Source organism: Mesoplodon mirus (genome assembly GCF_964341445.2).
Source record: "Mesoplodon mirus genome assembly, chromosome: 2".
Lineage (NCBI taxonomy): Eukaryota > Metazoa > Chordata > Mammalia > Artiodactyla > Ziphiidae > Mesoplodon > Mesoplodon mirus.
Genome location: NC_138977.1, coordinates 71,506,591 through 71,519,665, shown reverse-complemented (window position 1 = coordinate 71,519,665; position 13,075 = coordinate 71,506,591).

Here is a 13,075-nt window from a genome sequence, read left to right as displayed (position 1 = left end):
TATAAATATCAATTAAGTCCATCTTGTTTAATGTATCATTTAAAGCTTGTGTTTCCTTATTTATTTTCATTTTGGATGATCTGTCCATTGGTGAAAGTGGGGTGTTAAAGTCCCCTACTATGAGTGTGTTACTGTCAATTTCTCCTTTTATGGCTGTTAGTATTTGCCTTATGTATTGAGGTGCTCCTATGTTGGGTGCATAAATATTTACAATTGTTATATCTTCTTGTTGGATCGATCCCTTGATCATTATGTAGTGTCCTTCTTTGTCTCTTCTAGTAGTCTTTATTTTAAAGTCTATTTTGTCTGATATGAGAATTGCTACTCCAGCTTTCTTTTGGTTTCCATTTGCATGGAATATCTTTTTCCATCCCCTTACTTTCAGTCTGTATGTGTCTCTAGGTCTGAAGTGGGTCTCTTGTAGACAGCATATATATGGGTCTTGTTTTTGTATCCATTCAGCCAATCTGTGTCTTTTGGTGGGAGCATTTAGTCCATTTACATTTAAGGTAATTATTGATATGTATGTTCCTGTTCCCATTTTCTTAATTGTTTTGGGTTCATTATTGTAGGTCTTTTACTTCTGTTGTGTTTCTTGCCTAGAGAAGTTCCTTTAGCATTTGTTGTAAAGCTGGTTTGGTGGTGCTGAACTCTCTCAGCTTTTGCTTGTCTGTAAACGTTTTAATTTCTCCATCAAATCTGAATGAGATCCTTGCTGGGTAGAGTAATCTTGGTTGCAGGTTTTTCTCCTTCATCACTTTAATTATGTCCTGCCACTCCCTTCTGGCTTGTAGAGTTTCTGCTGAGAGATCAGCTGTTATCCTGATGGGGATTCCCTTGTGTGTTATTTGTTGTTTTTGCCTTGCTGCTTTTAATGATTTCTTTGTGTTTAATTTTTGACAGTTTGATTAATATGTGTCTTGGCGTATTTCTCCTTGGATTTATTCTGTATGGGACTCTCTGTGCCTCCTGGACTTGATTAACTATTTCCTTTCCCATATTAGGGAAGTTTTCAACTATAATCTCTTCAAATATTTTCTCAGTCCCTTTCTTTTTCTCTTCTTCTTCTGGAACCCCTATAATTCGAATGTTGGTGCGTTTAATGTTGTCCCAGAGGTCTCTGAGACTGTCCTCTGTTCGTTTCATTCTTTTTTCTTTATTTTGCTCTGCAGCAGTTATTTCCACTATTTTATCTTCCACCTCACTTATCCGTTCTTCTGCCTCAGTTTTTCTGCTATTGATCCCATCTAGAGTATTTTTTATTTCATGTATTGTGTTTTTAATCGATGCTTGATTCATCTTTAGTTCTTCTAGGTCCTTGTTAACTGTTTCTTGCATTTTGTCTATTCTATTTCCAAGATTTTGGATCTGGGAAATAGAATCTTGGATCATCTTTACCATCATTATTCTGAATTCTTTTTCAGGTAGACTGCCTATTACCTCTTCATTTGTTAGATCTGGTGGGTTTTTATCTTGCTCCTTCTCCTGCTATGTGTTTTTCTGTCTTCTCATTTTGCTTATGTTACTGTGTTTGGGGTCTCCTTTTTGCAGGCTGCAGGTTCGTAGTTCCCGTTGTTTTTGGTGTCTGTCCCCAGTGGCTAAGGTTGGTTTAGTGGGTTGTGTAGGCTTCCTGGTGGAGGGGACTAGTTTCTGCCCATTTTTGGATTGGGTTGTTTGTTTTTTTGATATTGAGCTGCATGAGCAGCTTGTATATTTTGGAGTTTAATCCTTTGTCACTTGCTTCGTTTACAAATATTTTCTCCCATTCTGAGTGTTGCCTTTTCATCTTGTTTATGGTTTCCTTTGCTGTACAAAAGCTTTTATTAGGTCCCATTTGCTTATTTTTGTTTTCATTTCCATTTCTCTAGGAGGTGGGTCAAAAAGGATCTTGCTGTGATTTATGTCATGGAGTGTTCTGCCTGTGTTTTCCTCTAAGAATTTTATAGTGTCTGGGCTTACATTTATGTCTTTAATCCATTTTGAATTTATTTTTGTGTATGGTGTTAGGGAGTGTTTTAATTTCATTCTTTTACATTTAGTTGTCCACTTTTCCTTTCTTTTTGCTAACTTTGGGGGTTTTTTGTTCTTCTTTCTCTAATTGCCTCAGGTGTAAGGTTAGGTTGTTTATTTGAGGTGTTTCTTGTTTCTTGAGGTAGGAATGTATTGTTATAAACTTTCCTCTTAGCACTGCTTCTGCTGCATCTCATAGTTTTTGGGTTGTCGTGTTTTCATTTTCATTTGTTTCTAGGTATTTGATTTCCTCTTTGATATTTTCAGTTACCTCTTGGTTATTTAGTAATGTATTGTTTAGCCTCCATGTGTTTGTAGTTTTTACAGATTTTTTTCCTGTAATTCATATCTAGTTGCACAGTGTTGTGGTCAGAAAAGATACTTGATATGATTTCAATTTTCTTAAGTTTAACAAGGCTTGATTTGTGACCCAAGATAGGATCTATTCTGGAGAATGTTCCATGAGCACTTGAGAAGCTGTAAACTGCTGTTTTTGGATGGAATGTCCTATAAATAACAATTAAGTCCATCTTGTTTAACGTATCATTTAAAGCTTGTGTTTCCTTATTTATTTTCATTTTGGATGATCTGGTCATCGGTGAAAGTGAGGTGTTAAAGTCCCCTACTATGATTGTGTTACTGTCAATTCCCCCTTTTATGGCTGTTTGCATTTGCCTTATGTATTGAGGTGCTCCTATGTTGGGTGCATAAATATTTACAGTTATGTCTTCTTTTTGGATTGATCCCTTGGTCATTATGTAGTGTCCTTCTTAGTCTCTTGTAATAGTCTTTATTTCGTCTATTTTGTCTGATATGAGAATTGCTAGTCCAGCTTTCTTTTGATTTCCACTTGCAAAGAATATGTCTTTCCATCCTCTCACTTTCAGTCTGTATTATGTCCCTAGGTCTGAAGTTGGTCTCTTGTAGACATCATATGTATCGTCTTGTTTTTGTATCCATCCAGCCAGTCTATGTCTTTTGGTTGGAGCATTTAATCCATTTACATTTAAGGTAGTTATAGATATGTATGTTCCTATTACCATTTTCTTAATTGTTTCAGGTTTGTTTTTCTAGGTCTTTTCCTTCTCTTGTGTTTCCTGCCTAGAGACGTTATTATCATTTGTTGCAGAGCTGGTTTGGTGGTGCTGAATTCTCTCAGGTCTTGGTTATCGGTAAAGGTTTTAATTTCTTGGTCAAATCTGAATTAGATCCTTGCTGGGTAGAGGAACCTTGGTGGTAGGATTTTCCCTTTCATCACTTTAAATATGTCCTGCCACTCCCTTCTGACTTGCAGAGTGTCTGCTGAAAGATCAGCTGTTAACCTTATGGGGTTTCCCTTGTATGTTATTTGTTGCTTTTCCCTTGCTTCTTTTAATATATTTTCTTTGTATTTAATTTTTGATAGTTTGATTAATATGTGACTTGGCGTGCTTCTCCTTCCATTTTTCCTGTATAGGATTCTGTGTGCTTCCTGGACTTGACTATCTCCTTTCCCATATTAGGGAAGTTTTCAACTATAGTCCCTTAAAATATTTTCTCAGTCCTTTTTTTTTCCTCTTCTTCTTCTGGGACCCCTATGATTTGAATGTTGGTGCCTTTAATGTTGTCCCAGAGGTCTCTGAGATTGTCCTCAATTCTTTTCATTCTTTTTTCTTTATTCTGCTGTATGGTAGTTATTTCCACTATTTTATCTTCAAGGTCACTTATCAGTTCTTCTTCCTCCATTATTCTGCAATTGATTCCTTCCAGAGAATTTTTAATTTCCTTTATTGTGTTCTTCATCATTGTTTGTGTGCTCTTGAGTTCTGCTAGGTCCTTGTTAAATGTTTCTTGTATTTTCTCCATTCTATTTCTAAGATTTTGCATCATCTTTACTATCATTACTCTGAATTCTTTTTCAGGTATATTGCCTGTTTCCTCTTCATTTGTTTGGTCTGGTGGGTTTTTAACTTGCTCTTTCATTCTGTGTATTTCTCTGTCTTCTCATTTTGCTTAACTTACTGTGTTTGGGGTCTCCATTTTGCAGGCTGCAAGTTCATAGTTCCATTGTTTTTGGTGTCTGCTCCCAGTGGGTAAATTTGGTTCAGTGGGTTGTGTAGGCTTCCTCGTGGAGTGGACTGGTGCTTGTGTTCTGCTGGATGAGGCTGGATATTGTCTTTCTGGTGGGCAGGACCATGTCTGGTTGTGTGTTGTTGGGTGTCTATGAACTTATTATGATTTTAGGCAGCCTCTCTGCTAATGGGTGGGTTTGTGTTCTTTTCTTGCTAGTTGTTTGGCATAGGGTGTCCAGCACTGTCGCTTGCTGGCTGTTGAGTGGAACTGGGTCTTAGCATTGAGATGGAGATCTCTAGGAGAGCTTTCGCCATTCAATATTACATGTGGCTGGGATGTCTCTGGTGGACGAATGTCCTGAACTCGGCTCTCCCACCTCAGAGGCTCAGGCCTGACGCCCGGCCAGAGCACCAAGACCCTGTCAGCTGCACAGCTCAGAAGAAAAGGGAGAAAAAGAAAGAAAGAAAGAAAAATATAAATAAATAAAATAAAGTTATTAAAGTAGAAAAAATTATCAAAAATAAAAAATTAAAAAGTATTAAAAAAAGAAATAGAGAAAGAAAGAAGTGAGCAACCAATCCAAAAAACAAATCCCCCAATGATAACAAGTGCTAAAACTATACTAAAATAGAAAACACATGCACAGAACTCTATGACAAATTGTAAAAGCAAAGCTACACAGACAAAATCACTCAAAGAAGCATACACATACACACTCACAAAAAGAGGAAAAAATATATATGTATATAAAAAAATTAAAAAAGGAAGAGAGCAACCAAATCAATAAAGAAATCTACCAATGATAATAAGCTCTAAATAATAAAGTAAGATAAACATAAAACCAGAAAAAAATTAGATGCAGAAAGCAAACCCCAAGTCTACAGTTGCTCCCAAAGTCCACTGCCTCAATTTTGGGATGATTCGTTGTCTATTCAGGTATTCCAGAGATGCAGGGTACATTAAGTTGATTGTGGAGATTTAATCCACTGCTCCTGAGGCTGCTGGAAGAAATTTCCCTTTCTCTTCTTTGTTCGCACAGCTCCTGGGGTTCAGATTTGTATTTGGCCCTGCCTCTGCATGTAGGTCACCTGCAAGCATCTTTTGGGAAGTCTGAGGTCTTCTGCTAGCATTCAGTAGGTGTTCTGTAGGAGTTGTTCCACATGTAGATGTAATTTTGATGTTATTTGTGAAGAGGACAGTGATCTCCATGTCTTATTCCTCCGCCATCTTGAAGGCACCCCCGAAATAGGTAGTTTTATTATAATATTGCATTTTGTTCTTCAGTCTATTCTTTGATATAAATTACCAGAGCAACTTTTAGTACTTGCTATGTCACAGCATTCTGATAAATGTCTTGATATAAGGGTGAAAATCATGGTCGATGTCTTCCAAGAGTCCAGAGTTTAATAAAATGATACACAAAAATTAATCTGAACATTTGGGCTGTATCGGTATATTTGAAAGCCTGAACAAGAAAATAAATGAGACTATAGACATATGCCATTTGCCATCTAGCAACGTCATGTAATGGGGGTCATAACCATCGCAAGCATATGTTGCCATGTGATTCTCAATCTGTTTTTGGTGGGATATATGATATGGTATTTCAGTAATACAGTGCCACTGGATTCCCAATCAATATTCAAAAATATAAATTGATATGGAAATCCATCCTTGTTAGCTTAATGTACTTAGACTTTAAGTATTCAAAATCTTCTCTCTGTATACAAACTGTGAAAAGATTCATTTTATTAGATTTCAATATTTTAATCTTGGGTTTATTATTCCCTCTTTGATTTTCTGAAGTATTCAAATCTGCTCACAGTGTGGAAATAAAAATATATGATCTTGTACATACACGTGTAATAATAGAGTTTGTCTCACCTCAATGGACACACACCAGGTCATGAAAACAGAATTATTTATGTGGTTTTTTTTACCAGTTAATCTAAAAAATCTCTCAAATTAGTAAACAGTAATAATAGCAAAGGAAAAAGCAACTTATCAGAACTCTCTTTACAAATAATATAAGATTTCTTAGTGTTTTGTCTTTTTCCCAGGAGTGATAGGTTCCTATATGGACCTATTATGAGAAAAAGAGCTTACTAGTTACTTACATACCTAAGATAAAACAGAAGTCCTATCTACCACCATGTGTTAAAGAAATGCATTATAAGAGTTCGTGCCTTTTTCAACAATAAATAGGTATTAAAACAAGGCTCCATCCTGAGCTCACATATTCAGAAATACCCTTTTTATTAAGAATTTATTAAAATGTATTATTTGTGAAATACCCTTTTTATTAAAATGTATTATTTGTGGAATACCATGGCATGCAACTATATGCTAAAACAGTAAGTGAAAGACTGAATAACTGTATAAGAATTTTTTATGAAGTTATAAAAAAAAAAGAAAAAATCCTTAGGACAAACTCATTAAAATTGATACATTCTAAACAATGATAAATTTCTAATAATTCCACTACCTGTTCATTTTCTGTTCTTTAGTCTAACAAGTAAAAAATAGGCACTTAGAGGACAGAAGACAATTTGAGGTAGTAATGGTAAGCTGCTTTATTCTTCAGTGTGTTAAATTATATATGCCAAACAAATGTTTCCATATATTCACACACAAATTAAATCTGATATCAAATAATACTTTCTCATATGGCTCAACCAAAAATTATCAATAAAAATATATAACTTTTTTAAATAAATGGAAAATAAGAATATGTAGATAATAAGTTGTTCTCAATTAGGCAATACACACTATTATTTATTTGGTCAATTATAACTCTGCCCCTATAGTACTATAATTTTAATATATACATACTTTAATAATATTTTTCTTGACCTATTTCTTCTTTGATGTGTATGATGGTAGTTTCTTCTTACCATTTAGGTGTTCATTTTATTGCTTGGTGTAGAACTTACCTTTTTTTCTATCTTTCATTAACTATCTCATTCACCTCTATATCCAGTTTAAATTCAGCCTATTCTGAATTATATTAAATTGGAATTAATTAAACTGGAATTTAAACTGGATATAATTTTTTCTGCCCAATTCTTTTCTTTCTATAAGCTAAAAGTATTTTCTTATTTCTGTGATTTTTTAAACGCTATTTTGTCATAATTCTTACAACCCTTAACCAAGATCTGGCGTTGATCTTTCAGATTTACTAAGCAGATTGAAAGCTCCATGAGAGCAAACACAGGTCTGATTTATCATTAAATTCACAGTTATACAGGAACCAAAAGCTCAAACTGGGCCATTAGCAGACCCCAAAAGGATCAATGCTTTGTGTCACAAAGGAAAATATAGATGGTAGCATCATGTAAGTGACATCAGAATTTCACACAGCCTTACTTTTCAGAAATGTATGCTTGTCATTCACAGTGAGCTAGCAGTCAAAATTATTCAGCTACTGCTGTTAGAAAATCCTCAAATTATGATTAATAGTCAAGTTCTACCAAATACAATTTCTTTCCAGGAATTATAATATATTATTTTCTTCTCCAAGCAAGAAGAAAGCTTTCCTCATGACAGAACAAAAGGGAATACAAATCTCAGAGCCTGATTACAAAAGGGTAATCATTTTAGTTGAGAAAGAAAAGTCCATGATCTAGTAAAAGTTTATCATAACAATGATATTTTTGAGATTTTTAAGATCCAATACACATATACATGCACACACATGGATTTTTCCTTGCCTTTTTAAATTATAAATTTAGTATTATGGTTTATAACAAACTAAAATTTCTTTAGGACTCTAAATATGTAGTCCCCCCAAAATACTACATTTAATTACTATAAACTTTTCTGCCTAATTACCAGAAACTGGTATTCTAAGGGATAAAATAATGGGAATTCCCATTTTTAACATATTACCAAAATTTCATGGTATAGGTAACTTACACATCAACGAAGATGGAAAACTCCCCATTTCAAAGCTCAACAACGTGTTATTCTTTTTGTGATAAAATTAGCAATAAAATTGTTTTTTGCATTCAGTGCTTCAAAGTATGTTAGCCCATAACTGTTAATAATTGAATTTATTTTTAGGAGTACATATTCTTTCTTTAGAGAATGAATGACCTGTATGTGGAGATGACCTCTATTGATACTGTTTTCAACTCAGTACCCTTTATTTTCAGGAACATATTCAAACCAATAATTCATATTTGATGAATGCAAAATTGACAGCCAGAAGACCAGCCTAACTCATGCCTTCATATGAATTACCAAAAAAAAAAAAAAAAAATCCTTTCCTTTAACCAGTTTCAGAGAATAATGGCACCGTATGTTTTGGAAAAAAGTCTCATATGCAAAGGAAAAGTTAAAATTTAAAACTGATACAGAAACTTTATAAAATTCTGAATTCTGATAGTCATGCCAAACAATCAGATCTTACCCTATTTGTCTCCTTTGCATCACAGTTAACTAAATGATAATCATAGCTGTCCAAAAGTCATTCAACACAGTTTCTCAGAAGATCCAAGAATAAAATGTAAGCCTACTTATTAAAGATTTTGATTAAGAAGGAAACATTTTTTGAAATGTAACAAAGAGATTCAAAATCAAGTTTAAGTAATAATACCTTTTTTTAAGTAATAATATCTTCTCCTTGGGAAGTCTGGAAATAATAGCTCATTTAAGTTTTGCAACACTTTGAAAATAGTTATAAATTGATGTTGAGCATACTAGAAAACAATAGCGTATACCTTCAACATTTAAAATACATAATGGAGAATCTGACCCTCAAAAAATAGTGATTTCTAATCCATCTCTAAACCAGACTTTTAAATTTAAAATATTCAACTGAATGAACTCTGACAATAATTTTCAAGCTCAGAGAGATATTATATAAACTGGTATGTATTTTGTATAATCTAAGAATAAGTAAATTTAGAGTAAGGAAATTTTCTAATTTCCTGTGGATAAGCTATACAAAGAATTCTTACAACGAAACTTGGGTACTAAAATTTCTAACTTGTGTCAACTAATTTGACTGCATAAAGATTTTTTTTTAATCTCATGTGTTTTTGTTTCTTACTCAAAATAGCTGAGATTGCTGATTGGCAATACTCCAAATAATGGATCTAATCATTAAATTTTCCTTTAAGATCTCCTAAAAGAATTTTAAAATATTGTTTGCTTCCTTGTAATTTTTAAAATCATTTCTGAAATATAATTTTAAAAAATGACTAAATAAATTATGCATGGCTTCTTTTAATATTTATCTACCTTCAATATATGTAATGTCAGTTTTTGTTTTTATTTATTTATTTATTTATTTATTTATTTATTTATTTATTTGCGGTACGCGGGCCTCTCACTGATGTGGCCTCTCCCATTGCGGAGCACAGGCTCCGAACGTGCAGGCTCAGCGGCCATGTCTCACGGGCCCAGCTGCTCTGCGACACGTGGGATCTTCCCGGACCTGGGCACGAACCCATGTCCCCTGCATCGGCAGGTGGACTCTCAACCACAGCGCCACCAGGGAAGCCCCGTTTTTATCTTCTTGATAAAACAATGTGCCACCACATTCAATATATTTGATATCAGTGTTTCTGCTTTGCTTTCAGAGAAACAATGTCTTATTTCCCTTCTCCCCTTCCTCCCTCCCTTCCTTCCTTCATTTCTTAGTAAGGCCAGACAAAAAATGTGACTTTGTTAAATAAAATTTGTCAGTATTTCTCATAATTCAGAAAGTCTCAACACAGATTGAAATACACAGTTCCTAACATCAAGCTTCAGCATCATTAGAAATATATCTGAGTCTTGAAGTTTCACTGTGGGTTTGTGTTGCCTTGTTAAAGAATGCTCTGTTAGCAACCCAAATGCTCAGGTATACCTGTTATTGGAAAGAGTTCATGTAGAGTAGAGCATCTAGAAGTTAGTTTTTCTAAACCAGTGGTTCTAGATGGGAGACAATTTTGTCTCCCTCCCAGGGGACATTTGGAGATACAGGGAGAAATTTTGGGGTGTCGCAGTTTGAGGAACAGCACTAGTGGAGTCTAGTGGGTAGATACTAGAGACTTGCTAAATATCCAGCGTACAAGACAATACCTTTCAACAAAGAATAATGCAGCTCAAAATGTCAATAGGGCTGAGATCAAAAAGCCCTGTTCTAAAACAATCTTTGCCCTTGAGAGGTTTTCATGTATATTCAGGGTGTATAAATCCTACTTGAAGACTTAGCTGGGGTCATTCTACCATTTTTATTCTCAACAATTCATTGAGTTCTGTTTGGGGGTCAAGGACAAATACTTGAGTTGACAAACACCATTTCTTCAGATGGAAAAGGCAGAATGATACAGAATGATAACAGTTTGATGCCAAACATATACACCTACACATACACCTGTAAATATACCAAATGTTGTATATATTCAGAGTAATCATGCTTTGCCTAAATGGGAGATATTAAAACAAAATATTTCTTCATTGCCCAAGAATGTAATTGCAGTGTCTCTCCTGGATCTACCCCTTCACACACCTGTACTTCTTTCCTTCCCCTGCTTTCATCTTCATGATCTAACCTTTCTTCTTCTCATATCACAGTGCAATTTTTCTGAGTCTCATTGTCTGGTTGTGGGGCATTTAATTTTTGCTTCTCAATCTTTTATGAATATATTTGTAAAAAAGGCATATGTGCATTTTATATTCATAAAACAGATTAAATATGATGAAAATTTACATTAACTATACATTAAAGGAGACTTCTAAAGGTACAATACTTTGATAAAAAAAGAGATTTTAATGAAGAGAATTTCAGGTAATATGGTAAACCAGCAGAGCAAATAAATTGGTGCAGAGGGCACTTCGATATCCCATCAGTAAGAATCTGTCTCTGACATGAAAAGTACATCAGATGATTTTAGTGGAAAAAAGAGTTACTTACAACTTTCTGAGAAGTTAAAGTGGAGTGTAACATCTGTTAAGTCCCAAATCTGTTTAAAGCTATTCACATCAGTGGTATATTTGAGATAAATTGGAGAGAAGAATAAATTATTAACGTGGTTTCTGCTATTCTTTAAAGAAAATAATTCATTTCTAACTTCAGCTCGTTAGAACACCTACATACACACACACACACACACAAATTCACACACAAATCCTTACTTTTACCTTCAAACAAGGGGTTTAAGGGAAAGCTTTGCTCAAAAAAGCTACTACAAAGATTTTGGAATGAAATAACTACAAGGGTCTATTCTCATTGCTTATCTCTTATATTACCTCAAATACTTTTCATATCAAATGCTAATTTTTCTTGGATACTATTTTATAGTGACTGATATATTTTAAAAATCTACATTGCAAACATAACTCATATTAAGATTAACAAGAATTACACATTTAGTTTAAGGAAAGACTATGTTCTAATATATTTGTTATGAGACATACCTCACTTGCTATTTATCAGAATATTTTGGAAACTCCATATAACATATCAAAAGAAAAAGTATCCATGATGAAATGTCATTTATTTTTATATGGCCACACAAACTCTGTGTAAAATAAAATGCTTTGTGAAGAATGTTAGTCATAAGAAAAAAGAAAAAAAAAGGGAAATTTTATATTGAGATAAGAAGCCAGTACTGGGCAATTCTGCATCCTAACATAATCACAACGAAAGTAAAGACTAAGGAAATCTTTCCAAAGTTTTGGAGTCCAGGAGAGTCTTTCACCTTGTTAAATCCAATATTCTCTTCTATTTATTCTAAATTTGGTGCTATTCTTTAGTTATTACAGGGTTTTATGAAGATTAAAAGAAAGATAGCAAAGTAACTCTGCTTACTTCTTTGAATATTTTTTTTAAAAATTCCAGTGACAGTATTTAAAGAATTGTCTGACCCTAGTTGTGCCAGAGATGACTCTAATTTTGTTAGGAGTTGACCCCAGTCTCATACTTAGATGATTTAAATGGCTGATGTGGCAGCAAAGTGGTAAATACATGAAGTAAGAGAGCTCCATATTTCCACCCAAATTAATACAACTCCATTTCAATTTCCATAAGTTAACAAAATTAAATCAGGTTTTAAATTATTATTTAATCTGATAACACCCCTTGTTACTATTCTCATTTACAAGAAAGCAAAACTATACCTATTAAATATTCAAATATCTATTGAATCCACAGAATCAAATATGAATTATAGTCTCTCCTCTGTAAGGCCTTGCATGGAGTGCTCCCTGGCTAACCTCCAGTCTCAAGGCTCACAAATCCTCAGTGCTCTCACACACTCCAGCCACATTCATCCAGTTCTTCCCTCTGAGCCCCTCTGATTCTTGCCCTTGGTGACTTGTCATTGACAAGAACCAGCTTCCATGCCTATGATCACTTACTTTTAAATGCTCAATAAAGTACCCCCATTACCCTAAATCCCTTGACCCTCCTACACTTTCTTCATGGCCCCTATAATTACTTACAAATACTTACTCTATTTGATCTTTATCCATTTATTTCTTTATTGTCTATTCTCCCACTAGCTTTTTCTTTTAAGCTTTCAGTTGTTTCAATAGTTTTTAGTTCCTTTAACAGCATGGGAATATCCTTGGCCGAAGGTGGCTATTCTCTTAGCCCCTTTGGTTCCTGGTTCCTTTTAAAATCTCCAACAAAGGGAAATTGTGCAGTTTAAGCTAAGCAGTATCTAAATAGATCTTGTATGAGTTCATGTTCCAGGGTATTTATTTGACACATGATTCTATACATACCTGTGCACTCATGTATTTCTCCATGAATTTGAAAACAGGACAGTATTTTCATTTGGTGTCTAGGTTTGTGTGAGTAAGCAAGAAATAAACCTGTTTTGTTTTTTAAAAAGGGCAAGGGGGTAGAGTTTTGGGTTTCTTGCACACAACTGTATTCTTGGCACCTGTAATAGTGCAGGCACACTAGGAACTCAATGAATACTCATAGAAAAGAATGAATAGATCAATCTAGTAAGCAATTAGGTACATAAATTCATATGTGAAATACTGTGTGACAGCTTACTGTTTGTTTGCTTTT